The 13,785-nt window shown below is 38.6% G+C and overlaps 1 protein-coding gene across 7 annotated transcripts in view; it reads right to left on the bottom strand.

Moving 5' to 3' along the window:
* The window catches only part of LOC5576740 (leucine-rich repeat-containing protein 24), an 826,320-nt gene that overhangs the window by 107,895 nt on the left and 704,640 nt on the right, over positions 1-13,785 (bottom strand). For all 7 annotated transcript variants that reach the window (XM_021837549.1, XM_021837550.1, XM_021837551.1 and 4 more), the window contains exon 4: positions 12,841-12,992. The gene's annotated coding sequence lies outside the window, so the exon portion shown is untranslated. The remainder of the gene's footprint in view (positions 1-12,840; positions 12,993-13,785) is intronic.

Raw genomic sequence — 13,785 nt, 5'->3', positions numbered from 1 at the left:
CCGGATCAGATAGGACTCCAGGAGCACCTTCAGCAGTTCCTTCAGAAATTCTGCCTGTTATTCCTCATGGAATTCTTCCAAGGATTTCTCCAAGGCATATTCCAGGGATTTCTCCAAGGCATATTCCAGGGATTTCTCCCGAAAAATCTCTACAGGGGTTCATCTAGAGATTTCACAACGAGTTTCTTTAAAACTTGTAACAGGAATAATATTTTTAATGAAATTCCTCCAGGAATATCTCCAAGAATTCCTCCATGAACTTTAAGGATTGGTCAAGGGATTCCTCCATAGATTCTTCCAGGTATTTTTCAAGCGATTCCTTATTATGTTTCTTTAAAGATTTCTCCAGAAATTCTTCTAGAGACTTTTCCAAGCATTCCTCCAGAAAAATATCACCTGGCATTCTTGCAGAGATGTCTCCAGGGAATCCTCAGGGGTTATACTAGGGTCTCTTCTTTTAGGATTACTTCAGATATTTCTACAGAAGTTCATTCTAGAATGAATTCAGTGTATTCCAGAGGTTCCAAATTCTCTAAATTCCTCCAGGAATTATTCTGGAGAATTCTTTAGGGATTATTAACGGATTGCACCAGAGATTCGACCAGGAATCCTGTAGGGATTCCACACTGAATTTTTCCTAGGATTCTACAAGTAATTACTTCATGAATTCCTAAAGTGATTCCCCAAGAATTTTCTCAAGAAATTCTCTTAGAGGTAGCTACATAAAGTAATTTGAGATTACTACAAAAAATCCTCCTAAAATATCGCCAGTGGATCTTCCAGAAATGTCACCAGGGATTCATTCGAAGATTCTTCCAGGGATTTTACCGGAAAATCCTTCAAGACCAGACACCAGGGCTTTGGTCAGAGATTTCGCCATGAGACATTTTAGACTGTTTCTGATAGGGCTCCAAAATTATCTTCAGCAATTCATCCAGAAATTTATCCAAGGATTATTCCAGGAATTTTTGCAGGGATATTTCTACAGAGATTCCTTTATGTAGAGATTCCATAAGGAGTTCCTGCAGGAATGTCTCCAGTAATTTCTTTATGGATTCCTGTTAAATCTTAACTGGGATTATTCCAGGAATTTCTCTGCAATTTTTAAGCAGATTTCTCCAGGGATTTTTCCAGCGATTTATCCTTGTATCCCGTCAAAGGTTTCTCTAGAAAATCTTTCAGAAATTTCTTTAAGGATTCCTCTAGGAAAATCACCACAAACATTATTGCAAAGATGTCTTCAAAGCATTCTCCAGGAATTGTTCCAGGAGTTTTACTAGGATAATCTCTTCAAGCATTACTCAAGATATTTCTTTTGTGATTTCTCAAGAGTTGCCTCCGAGGATTACGTACAAAGATATCTCCAAATAATCATCTCGAGATTCGTCCAGGAATTATTCCGTAGATTTTTTCCGGGATTCTTCCACGATTTGCACCAGAGATTTTACCATGAATTCCTCCAGGGATTTCATCAGGAATTCCTCCAGCTGTTCTAAAACTCACGGATTCTTCAAGAATTTCATCCAAGAATTCTACCAGAGTTACTAACAGGAAAATCGCTGCATGACTTACTCCAAGGGTCTCTCCAGATAATCCTACAGGGATTCCCCCTGGGATTTCTCGAGAGATTCATTCTGTGTTTCCAAAAAAGCATCCGGAGATTCCACTTACAGTTCCTCTTGGAATTCTTCCAAATATTCTTCCATGAGATCCTGCAGGAATTTCATAAGAAATAATCCTGACAAGTAGATTTATTATTAACAATCCTGACAATTTCTCCTGGAATTACATTAGGAAAATGTATACAAAAAATTGCAAAATCTCTTCATGGATCCGAAAATTTCACCTGGAATTTCTACAAAAATTTCTCAATGGGGTTTTCCCGAGATTTCTCTAGGAATTCCACCAGCAAAATCTCTACAGTATTCCTGCGATACCTCCAAGGATTCTCCAGGGATTCCTCCAAGAGTCCTTCAGTAATTAACTTAGATAGTCCTTCCTACAAGAGTCTCTCCAGAGACTCCTCCAGGGATTACTCTAACAAAATCTCTAAAGAGATTCCCGCAGAGATTTTTCCACTTTTTCACATGAATTCTTCCAAGGCTCCATACAATTTCTTCAGAGATTTCCTCGGAAATCAATCCATAGGCTCACACAAGAATAATACACAGATAATTCCTGTAGATTTTTTACAGCGTTTCCTCCAGGGATTGATTTAGGAATTCCTTCAGAAACTTATTCAGGAATTTCTCAAAAAAAAAAATCCAAAATAGGAGTTCCAGGAATAATTTCTTAAAACGAATCGGGGTGGAAACCTGAAGGACTTTTTATTTTATTTGATGAAATCCCTGGAGGAAATCATGGATGAATCTCTGTAGGAATTTATAGAGGAATTCTTAGAGGAATCTCCGGAGGATCTTTTGATGGTTCAGAACGAATCCCTGGAGAATTTTCAAAGGGAATCCCTGAAGAACCCTGGAAAAAATTACTGGAGAAATGTGAGAAGTTATCCTTTATGATATTATCGTAGTGTAACCTGGAAAAAGCCTTGTGATCGCGCACGGATGGACCCATTGGTTACGTTGTGATTTAATTAGTAATAAAACGAGAGCGATCGATTTGCCGTCCTGCCATGGCGGAGGCGCTATAACTACTATTTTATTTATCTTAACTGCAATACAGTTGATGAGCATACATGTAATGGTGTATTGGTGTATATGTAGATGGTTTAACCGAACATACCGGCCCGCCAAAACCAACGGTTTTAATTAATAAAAAAACGGGAATTGCGGGCACAAAACTGCATACATATTACTGTGTTGAGTTAATGTTTAGCGTTGACAAGCGAACTGTTGAATCAATAGATAGGTATAGAACACCGTAGAAGTTTGAGATGAAGCAATCACTGCGGGAAGAGATCCATTGTTGTCCAGCCCAGATGTTTTGTTTCTCCTCGCAGACGAAGATGATAGTATTGAAATGAAGCACGATAACTGCACGGCATCCGAAAACGCATTCGCCACTTGATATGATTATGCTTGCTGGCCAAAACTGCCGTAGTTCATGATGAGCCAGGAACGAGCATAACTCTGCTAGGTGGCTACCAGGAGGGCCACACCACCGTAGCCGGGAATGAAGTGGAGTGCCTAGAGTTGATGAAGTCATTCACAGATCATCTTTAGTAAACTTGGAGCTTCTAAACACGGCGGAAACATTCACAGTGATTGGAAAACTTTGTTCTTGCTTCTGGGATCAAACGTTTGGTCACGGCACCAAAATATGATCGCGCACGGATGGACCCATTGGTTACGTTGTGATTTAATTAGTAATAAAACGAGAGCGATCGATTTGCCGTCCTGCCATGGCGGAGGCGCTATAACTACTATTTTATTTATCTTAACTGCAATACAGTTGATGAGCATACATGTAATGGTGTATTGGTGTATATGTAGATGGTTTAACCGAACACCTTGAGAACATCTCTGTTAAGATTCCTACAGAGATTTTCCTAGAGGAATTCTTGGGTGTTTCTAGAAGAATTTTTGGAGGAATATAAGGATAAATCGTTTGAAGAATCTTTGGAAGAATCTTCGAAAGAGCAATAATTCCTGCAAAAGTTTCCTGAAGATTTGTTTGGTTTGATAAAGATTGAATAAATCTATGACGAAATCGCTGGAGACATTTCGGCAAAAACTCCTGGAAAAATCACTATAGGAATCCCTGGAGAAATATCCTTGCAAAAATTCCTGGAATAATCCTTGAAGGAATCCCAGAAGGAACTACTGGCGAAATTCCTGAACGAGTTGTTGTACGTATTTGGAGTCCTATAGGAAGCGGTCTACGGTGGTCCTCTATGGACATCCCAGACAACCAGAAATCGCATGAAAGTGCACGTTACAACTCGTTTATTCATACTAATTACATCAAACCCGCACAACACCGTGGATAAACTCGTCAGATTGATGAGTTTCCTCGCATAAAACACTTCTTTTCTGAGATCATTTGTACATTTTATTTCGTCTCGTACACTCGTACAAAGTAAGTCGAATCAATCCGTAGCAGCTGTCAAATCAACATTTGTTATCATAAGTTAAGTCGCATAAGATCACAGGTTAGTTCGCTAGAATATTTACACACTCGCATTGTATGTTATTATTCATCACATAATATATGCACGCATATCGCTTCCACTTTTGTACGTAGAAGGCCTTTTCGCGACATCTTATAAGTGAAATTTTGCACATATAAAGCCTCCAGGTGATTTTGTTATACGTACATTTTGGTTGTCTGGGATGAAGCATGTACCATGCTGGAAGAGGACCTGCAAACATTTGGAGTGTTCGAACGAAGGGTGCTTAGGACGATCGAATCCGGTTGGCACAAGAAGGCGGGGAGCACAGCGAGCGAGGCTTGATCAGGTGCAACAATATCTGGAGAACGTGGGCCAAAATCGAAGTTGGAGAGACACAGCCATGGACCGAGTAAATTGGCGTAACATCGATAACGAGGTTTTATCAAATTAATTGATGTAACACCAACTAAATAATAAAAACAAGGAAGCGGTCTAAAAAATCTGGTACCTTAAAACGGGGCAACTTTGATAATGCAGGTAGCTTTGATAGCGAGACCCACAACATTTTAAACGAAATAACGAAGTTTCTGTTAATTAGTTAAGCAAAACGAATGCAAAAGTAAAGAGTATTAGTATGACACTTCATGTCAAAGCTGTTTTCGTTGGAATCAAGTGCATTTGAGGATTTATAGGCAAATATTAAAATTTTATAAGATTTTAGCATTTTTGCAACGCTTACAACGCTTCTACGATCACTATTTGATGAAGTCATAATGAGTTCGTCACTTATCCTTGACAGCCTAGTTAAAGTAGAACATGAATTCGGTCTCAAACCTTTTAGCGAAACCCATTTTTACACACTGTGACCATTTTTGTAATCTAAGCCAGAAATTTCCATATAGCGTTAAACGCCTAGAGGTATGCAACGCCCTATGTTCCGTAATTCATACAAATTTGTTCGATTTAAACTCCATTATCAAAGTTACCCCAAAACAGAAAACCGACTTAAGATTGTAAAAAAAATAATATATCCACTCAGAATAAATCTTTTAGCAATCTAGCAAGTGCAATCGATAGCTAGGATGTCAGTACTTGTTTTAAAAATATAAACTGTAGTTCTTTGGAACAGAATGTATAAATATTGAAGTTTTCTTCGAAAAAACTATCAAAGTTGCCCCGTTTTACGGTAGCAAACAACAGTTCTTCCTGGAGGTATCTAATGAGGAGGTACTCCAAAATGTCAGATTTCCAGTTCCGCCATTTTGCAATAGCAAATGACAGCTGGCAAGTTTGTTTTGATTGTGAACTAACACAACATAGAAACAACATACCATAATAAAATCTTCGACAAACTTCGCTTTTCTTGCACATACTTTGACTTATTTGACTTGATTTTGGTTTAATATCACCGAATTCGTTTTAGTAATTCAGGGATATCTGGTGCAGGGCGTTACAGATTAGGAATAGAATGTTCCTTTCACTCTCACGGGATACACATTAGAGTGGTTCAAAAAATCATTTGTGCTCCACGCCGCCCATTTGATTCTAGATCAAATTTTGAGTGCCCTCCCAAAATTTGAGCTTGTTTGGATAAAAACTGGGACTGCACAAGCCGTTTCCGAACTTGAAAATAACCTTATTCTCAATCAGAACATCTTCTGCGATTCATAACACTGGAGTATTACATTAATGACGAGAGTTCGAGTCGTGATCAAAAACTTCATGGAGGCAGAAACATTTTTTCACTATCTTGTATTTATGTTTCTTGCAGTAAACAATCCCTAACAACGTCATAGAAACCATAGAGTGAAAAACAGTGTACACAAACCCGCCAGCTAGCCAGCTCGCCAGCTGTCACTTCTATCTCCCCCACAGTTGACCTCACCTCGCACCCACTGACTGTTTAGATTGCTGAACCTTCCTTCGAAAAATCTTGAGTTCGTACGTACAGAACCTCGACAGTTCGCGCGGATATTGAACGAATATTTTTTTGAACGAAAGTTTATGCATTTGCGCGCAGTGTGTAATCAAGGCTTTAACCCTCTTATACCCAAATTTTTATTTTCGATTTAAGTATTATTTTTCGTTATCTAAAATCGTTCTAAACACGTTTTGGGCATTTATTTATTTTTATTCGCAAATTTTTAAATTTTGGTTTTTGATTTTTATAAATTTTATTTTTGAACATCCCTAGCTTTTTTCATTTTTTCTTGAAGCCTTTTCTAGTTGTTGATTTTTGGCAATAATAAAAATTTCAATTGTTACGGTATTTTGAAAAATATTAAATTTTTGATTTTTTTTTCGGAGCGTATTTTATTTTCCGTGTAACTAACGGAAAAACAAGTTTGAAATGATTTTAATACCACCAGGCTCTTCGTTTGTGATAGGTTAATCGTAGAAAAATATAAAAGGTACGATTTTTTATATTACACGTTAAATGAAGCCCAGGCATTTGTAAGTTATATGGTCGGGGTTCTGCTAAACCGCACCAAGTGCCATTTTTTCCTAAATTGAGTTTTTTACACCAAAGGACTCAAATAACTATAACCTTTCTACCATAAAAATATCGAGTCATTTGAACACTCCTTTGCAATCTTAGATCACAATTTTTCTCTGGAAGGACATGTAAAACTGTAATTTTGTTCAGCCAGAGTGAACCATAAACCAACGCACGTCATCAGAGGGAATTCATTTTTCTCATATAAAACAAGATTTTTTCAATTTCATTCTATATCGTTACAGTTTATCCATTTCAAGAAACTCATAGAAACAGAGGCGAGTGACATTGGGCAGTAATTGACTAATTAAAATAAAACATTGTTTCGGCGGCGTTGATCTATTTTCTTTAAAATTTTATCCAGCCACACCGCACCAAGTACTGTTTATTTGAAAATCACATTCCGACATGATATGAAGACATTCACATGCAGTAAATACTTACATTTGTTTGTTACATAATGTATCAATTAATTCACACAGGAGCCGTAATGAAAATAAGGAATTAATTTCATGTGATACTGTGTGAACAACTGAGGTGGACTTGGTGCGCTTTAGCTGTTCATAAAATGGCGTTATTGCCATCAAACCCCGTCAGGCAGAGGGCGCTTGACTTGTTCCAAGTTTATCATCCTTCATTCAAGAAGTGAAGATGACCTAGCGTAAGTAAGACATCAGAAGGTTAATGTACAGCTGAAATGATGGTCATCACAGGTGTACGCTTCACGCATTGAACTGTGAACTTGTTCAGCAAAAGTGCATCAAATGAGAGCAACTTGGTTCGCTTTGGCAGAGCAAATTCATGATTTTCTTCGATCATCACAGTTTTGAAACACATCACTCTTGTCTTGTTAGAATCTATGTATGAACGCGCGATGACCTTGATCCAATACAGATTAATAAGTTCTATGAAGATGGATAACTCGCTTATTCAAAGGTATATTATGGAAAGCATAGGAGAGCCGTTGCATTAATTGTCCACATAGATGCACAACACAACAGCATTTCCAATCCTTTGATTAACAAAGAATCCTTCCCAATCATAGTGCATACATGTTTGTGACATGGATTCCAACATGCATGGTGATGATAAACATCATTTGTCTTCAATTTTACTTGTGTTGTTGAAAACTACAAAACACATCCAACCATACCGAACCAAGAACCATATTTTTCGATTTTTGATCAGCCAGAGTGAACTGAGTGCAACATATGTTTAAATAAAATCCAATTACATCGAAAATTTATCATGATTTACTTATATATTTAATCTCGGGTTACTTATTGAACACTGTTAATCGCATGTAAACGATAAAAAGATAAAATTAATCGTCCGCGATCAACTATATATATAAGAATATATTATAAGAATGCAATTTTTCAAACAATTTCTATAAATACAAAAAAGTTTCAAAAGTCATAAAAAACTTTTCTTATATGCGTGTTATGAGTCAAGGTATAAGCCAAAAATAAAATCATTTTGATTTCCGAGCTACGAAAAAATACACAAAATTCCAAAGTGTACCCCGTCTAAAGGCGGGGTTGGATATTAGAGGGTTAAAGTGGATCAAGGTATCTAGAAGGGAAGTAATCCAATCCGCCAGATTTTTCATTCCGCCACTTTGAAACAACAAGTGACAGCTGGCGACTTTGTTTTGGTTTAAAAGATTACACGATACATAAAAACATCGCCCCATGAGCATTCACTGTCCACGAACTGGTGCATTTTTCAGGCAAAAAGATGATTATTTTTTTATTTTAATTCACTAATTCGTTTCATATTTCACATATTTACAGATGCAGGACATCGTAAAGTTTATATTTTATACTCAAATTGAAGTTCAAGCCGCGACGAGATAGCTCATGGACGCGCGACAAAGTATTCGCTCAACTGCTGTTACTAGCAGTAAACAACCTCTTACAGTTCCATAGAAACGGTAGATTGAAGAATAGAGTACACAAATCCGCCAGCTCGCCAGCTGTCACTTCCACTTCCCCTGCAGCTGACTTCACTTTGCAACCACTGATCGCTTCGATTACTGAACCTCCCTTCAATAAATCTTGGAGTGGATGATAGAAGCAAGTGAAAGATACAACTACAAAGTATGAGGATTGAACCTTCTGCATGTAAAGCAGAAGTGATAGCCAATAGACCACCAACCCCGTCTCTTATCCAAGGTTTTCGATGAACTTGAGACAAACCGAATCAGATGAATACTATGCAATAGTTATTATAATATGATTCCATACTCATAGTAAAAACTCTTTCAATAGTGAATAACATTCAAACATCCATTTTACTATTGAAAACAAAACAACAAAATGACAAGAAAATACCTAGTACTTAAATTTCCATCCAGGAAGAAGGCCTTATGAAATCAGGCTGTCAAAATCACAGCTGGTTTTCAAAGTAATTTCCAGTTCAATTCTCAGTATATCCTGCTGTTATTCAAAATCAAAGAAGATTCTCATACCTCAACACGAGTAACTCCCTGCACGGTATACCAATACCCTTCTCAGAAGGTCAGAAAGATACAATTTCTCCCAAGCTCTTGTTAGCGTGCGGTTTAGTTTTATTCTGGTCCCGGGTTTCCACCAAGTACAGGCCAAACGGTGTGGCCTATTGTGTCCGTGTAGCCACCTCTCCCGAAACAAAATCAATATTTTTGTTCAATCTGGGGAGCCTTCTTGGGAAAGACCGATGGTGGGCTCACTCGTATATTTTTTCAAGAACAAATGAGGATGCTTTCCGGAGCGGCCGGAGTTCTCCCTCAATGTACCCATGTTCATGGCATTGATTTTTGTTTAATTTTTCACTCCGATAAACTTTTTCTCCTGGCATAAATCAGCTGGCCGAGATTCAGTCTGCTCATAAATTTATTGCTTTTCCAAGGAAAACTGCCAACCGGCAACAAAAGATTTTACGTTCGGCCCCTGTGAAGCAGATAGGCTGGACACAGTCCGAGTTTTGGGTTAATATTTTAGAAGTACCTTCCCAGGAAGATCGAAGCCATACCGAATGGGAATGCTGGTAGAATATGAGCGGGACGATGAATAAACAACGCCGTTGAATTTTAAGCTTCGTTTAACCCACATGATGAATATTGATACCGTTTGGTTTTTTCTTATGAAAGGTGCTTGTTAGCTTAACAGCTACTGGTTTTAAAGAGTAGAATTTTCTTCAGAGGGAATAAAGCTGCAGCTCATTTCGTGCAAACTAACGATGAGGAAAACAAAGGCACATGCTGTCTTCTGAAACGACAATCCACCCACAGTGATTCCAAATCCTGGAAAATGATCTTGTACCACGCGGAAATCCGTTCTTGTTTTTCACGATATCTTCAAGAGGATTGTTTTTCTTGCAGATTATGATTCTCAAGTTTGAAAGGAGTTCCATCTTCATTTGATATCAGTCGCGAACAGCAACAACAGATGTTAGCAGATACCTGAGCACCGATATTGAACTGCAAGATCAATTCATGAGTTTCGTATTTCATGCGAAACCGCATTGAAGCGCTTTTTGATTTAAAGTTTTATGCCTCCAAAAGATTCGACGAGACTTGCTTTATGTTTGAACGTACTACGACTAAGAATACGACTACGTCCATGTCACACAATAATTAACAATTTAAAAATTTTGTGTTCTACTGCTCTTTTTGAATAAATCAAAAACGATGCATTTCCCAAGCCACTTAAGGCAATCCACCTGTCGTGTTGCAGTGTTCGCTCAGACCTACCTTCGTCATGACCCAAATATTGTATCCTTGCTCAAAACTTTGCTGTACAATGTCGCCCGCTCCGGGCGTTGTATGACATTTTCCTTCCCTCATCATTCGGATTTCCCTTCTTTACCCGAGAGCGAAAGACATCCACAAAGCGAGGAGGAAAAGTTTCCAAACATTAGCTCAGGAAGAAATCCTGCGGAGCAGCTCAAACACCTCCAGGATAAGCAAGCGAAGAAATGGCGCGTTGGAAATGAAGACATTGTTCCCGACCGTTGAACCTCCTACCCAGGCCTGTAGAATGTGTCGTTCCGAAAACTGAAAAGACAGCCACTTTACATCATTTCTGGATTGGCCTTTGAACTTTTTCTGCACTTACAGCAACACACTCACGTTCTTTGTGCTTGCATTGCCCGGCATTGAATCATCATCTCTCGCAGCCAAGAGCTAAGGCTCGCACAGTAAAAAATAATCATGTACTGTCATGTAATTTTAGTTGTACATCATCTTTTAGGAGTTCAAAACCCTCAAGAATTTTTTTATTCCCTAACCTCGACCAATCCACGAGGTTTAAGGTTCCCCAAAACATAGAATTTTAAGAAGCAAATGTGATTATGTGTAATAAATCAATTGAATTTGGCTCCGTTATGCCTACTGGCACTTAAGCCTTTGTAAAAGAAGGTTAAGTAAAATAAAACGTTCAAATCTAGCTCGACTGCTGAAAATCATGGTCTGGCATTCCAAAGAACCGGTTTGGAAAGTTAACGAAAAAATGTTATAGTTTAACCTGGTTTCGAACCCTAGTACTAGCAAGTGGGAGTTGCATCCCATACCTCTCGGTCATCTCACCACGCTAAGGGAAGTGAGTTCAATTTGCTACAAGTTTTGTGTTGCTATTTGATATGGGTTTCTTGGCAGTTTCGTCGATTGAATCCGATTAAGTTTTTAACTGAATATGGTTGTGAAATGGATGCGATTGTCGAACAATATCAATTTACTTTTTGCTGTGTACAGTTCGTATGAGCCCGTAGGATGGGCCGAAGAAAAGGCTTAGAGTGAGAAAATAATCATATGCATGAGAAGATAGTCATAAGTGATAAAAAAGTTGTCGCAGATGAAAGCAAAGGATGGGAAATCCTGTTACCACGTCCGCATTGTCGCCGGGAAAGCGTGAAATATGATAAGCAGTAGCAGCAGCAGAAGCAGCATCAGTTAGGTTTTGGTGGGAGCCATCTCGGGCCAGGCCGGTAACTTTATCACGTGCCTTCTTTTGTCTGTCGCTTTGAACTGTAAGCGACGCCTCCCTGGGGAATGATTTCACGCACCAGGGATAGGCAAGGTTTTGGCATGGGACTTGCTAAATTTGTTAGATCTTTTGTGGGGCTTGCAGTTTGCATTTCATATAAACCAAAATACCGAAATATCATGGCGATCATGACAGTACCAGATATGGCGACCGTGACGGAATAGAAAATCATTGAATTGATTCAAAAGCACTGTTCGAATCAACAATCTCTTGGAATAAAGAGTTAATCGAATCCAGGCTTGGAATTGTGTTTGAATGGATTCGAACATAATTCAGCTCTGGATGCGATCAGAATCCAGCTCTGGATTCGAACAGAATTCAGCTCTGGTTTCGAACAGAATCCAGCTCTGGAATCGAACAGAATCTAGCTCTGGATTCGAACAGAATCCAGCTCTGGGTTCTAACAGAATCCAGCTCTGGATTCGAACAGAATCCAGGTCTGGATTCGAACAGATTCGAATCCAGGAACAGAATCCAGCTCTGAATTCGAACACAGAATCCAGCTCTGGATTCTAACAGAATCCAGCTCTGGATTCGAACAGAATCCAGCTCTGGATTCGAACAGAATCCAGCTCTGGATTCGAACAGATTCTAGCAGAATCCAGCTCTGGGAGTGAGCTAAAGATTCAAACAGAATCACACACTGGATTCGAACAAAATTCAGCTCAGGATTCAAAAATCTTGGAGCTTAAATTAGAACAGAATCTAGCACTGGACTCTAACAGAATCCAGCTCTAGGATCGAGCTCTGGATTCGAACAAAATCCAGCTCTGGATCGAATGTGTGCATATAGACTAGCACCACTTAATTCCAAGCGTACAAATTTAGATCCAATCACACCATGGACCCACGGACCATAGGATGTTTATGTGTCACGTTCGTGCAGCGGCAGAAAAATCTGGCCATTATTATTCATGAAAACACGATCTCGAGTACACAGACACTTACTTTGGGACTATACGTATGTATTGCTGTATATATTGTACGCGCAACTACACGGAAGTGTATCTTAAGTGCCGGGGAAATATAGGCGTGATTGGAGAAAGGTGTCGATGCTTGACTTTTGATTGCTCTTTTGCTGCTCTTGATAATTACTTTCCGGCAAGGTCAGAAAGTAGAAGTCTTTCATGTTTCATTGACGTGTAGTGAACTTGGGACCACATGTGATGATTAGAGCGGGAAAATGACTGTTGTTAATTCAAAACAATTGCTCGTGCCGTCAAGTTAATTTGAATGTAACTTACCATGATAGGCCGAAAGCTTAACCAATTGATGCTTGCTCGTTTCAATATCAAGGATTGATTCAGCTGCCTCCTATTCTAGCTAATTGACCGGTTGAACAACACTACTAATGGAAATCTGATAGCACAGGAAAATTCTGTACTCCGTCGTGGTTCTGAAAAAAAGAGAATTGTCGACCATTAATACTGTTTATTAGTTGTTTGATGGGTATGACAGGACAAAGACAGAAAAGAGGTGCGTGAAACGCGGAGTATAATGAGCTGTAACTGATATTGATCATCATATTATAAACCTCTTTTTTTCAATTAATGCCCAACACCTCATCGAAAAACTATTATCCCGCCTACCAATTTTCATAACCGCCACCACCAACGAATAAAAATATGACCCTCCCCTAATATTAATCATAATATACCCCTAATGGGCAACCACTGTTCCAGGGAATAAAATGCTCATTAAGCTTCGGCCTCCTCTGTCCACTTCGATAATCCACAGACCATACATACATTGTAGCACACTGGCCAGTAAAACGCCTACGACCTTCATAAATTGCCACACCCCTGACTTTAACTCATTCAATCCACGCATACTTACAGTTAAACGGGGTATGTTTGATGTTGCGAAATAACGAAATATCTGTTATTCACTTAAGCAAAGCTTATAAGAACTTATAAAAATGTACTGTTTTTATTGGACTCAATAGTATTTAAAGCTCTACATTCAAATAAGGTGATGTGCTCATTTCTATCGCATTTAGCATTGATCAATGTAAACCTGCAATTTTCTTAGTTTTGCAGTGAATGATACTGATACAAATCGATGCCAAACAATTCTTTCCCATGACGTCATACGCTCTGTGAAGTATGATTTTGATAAATTTTAACTGTTTATTGGAAATAAAGCAATGAAATTGACACTTTCCGTTACCTATATCCGTCGTAAAATTT

The sequence above is a fragment of the Aedes aegypti genome, chromosome 1 (assembly GCF_002204515.2).
Source record: "Aedes aegypti strain LVP_AGWG chromosome 1, AaegL5.0 Primary Assembly, whole genome shotgun sequence".
NCBI lineage: Eukaryota > Metazoa > Arthropoda > Insecta > Diptera > Culicidae > Aedes > Aedes aegypti.
This window is presented reverse-complemented; position numbering and strand designations above follow the sequence as displayed.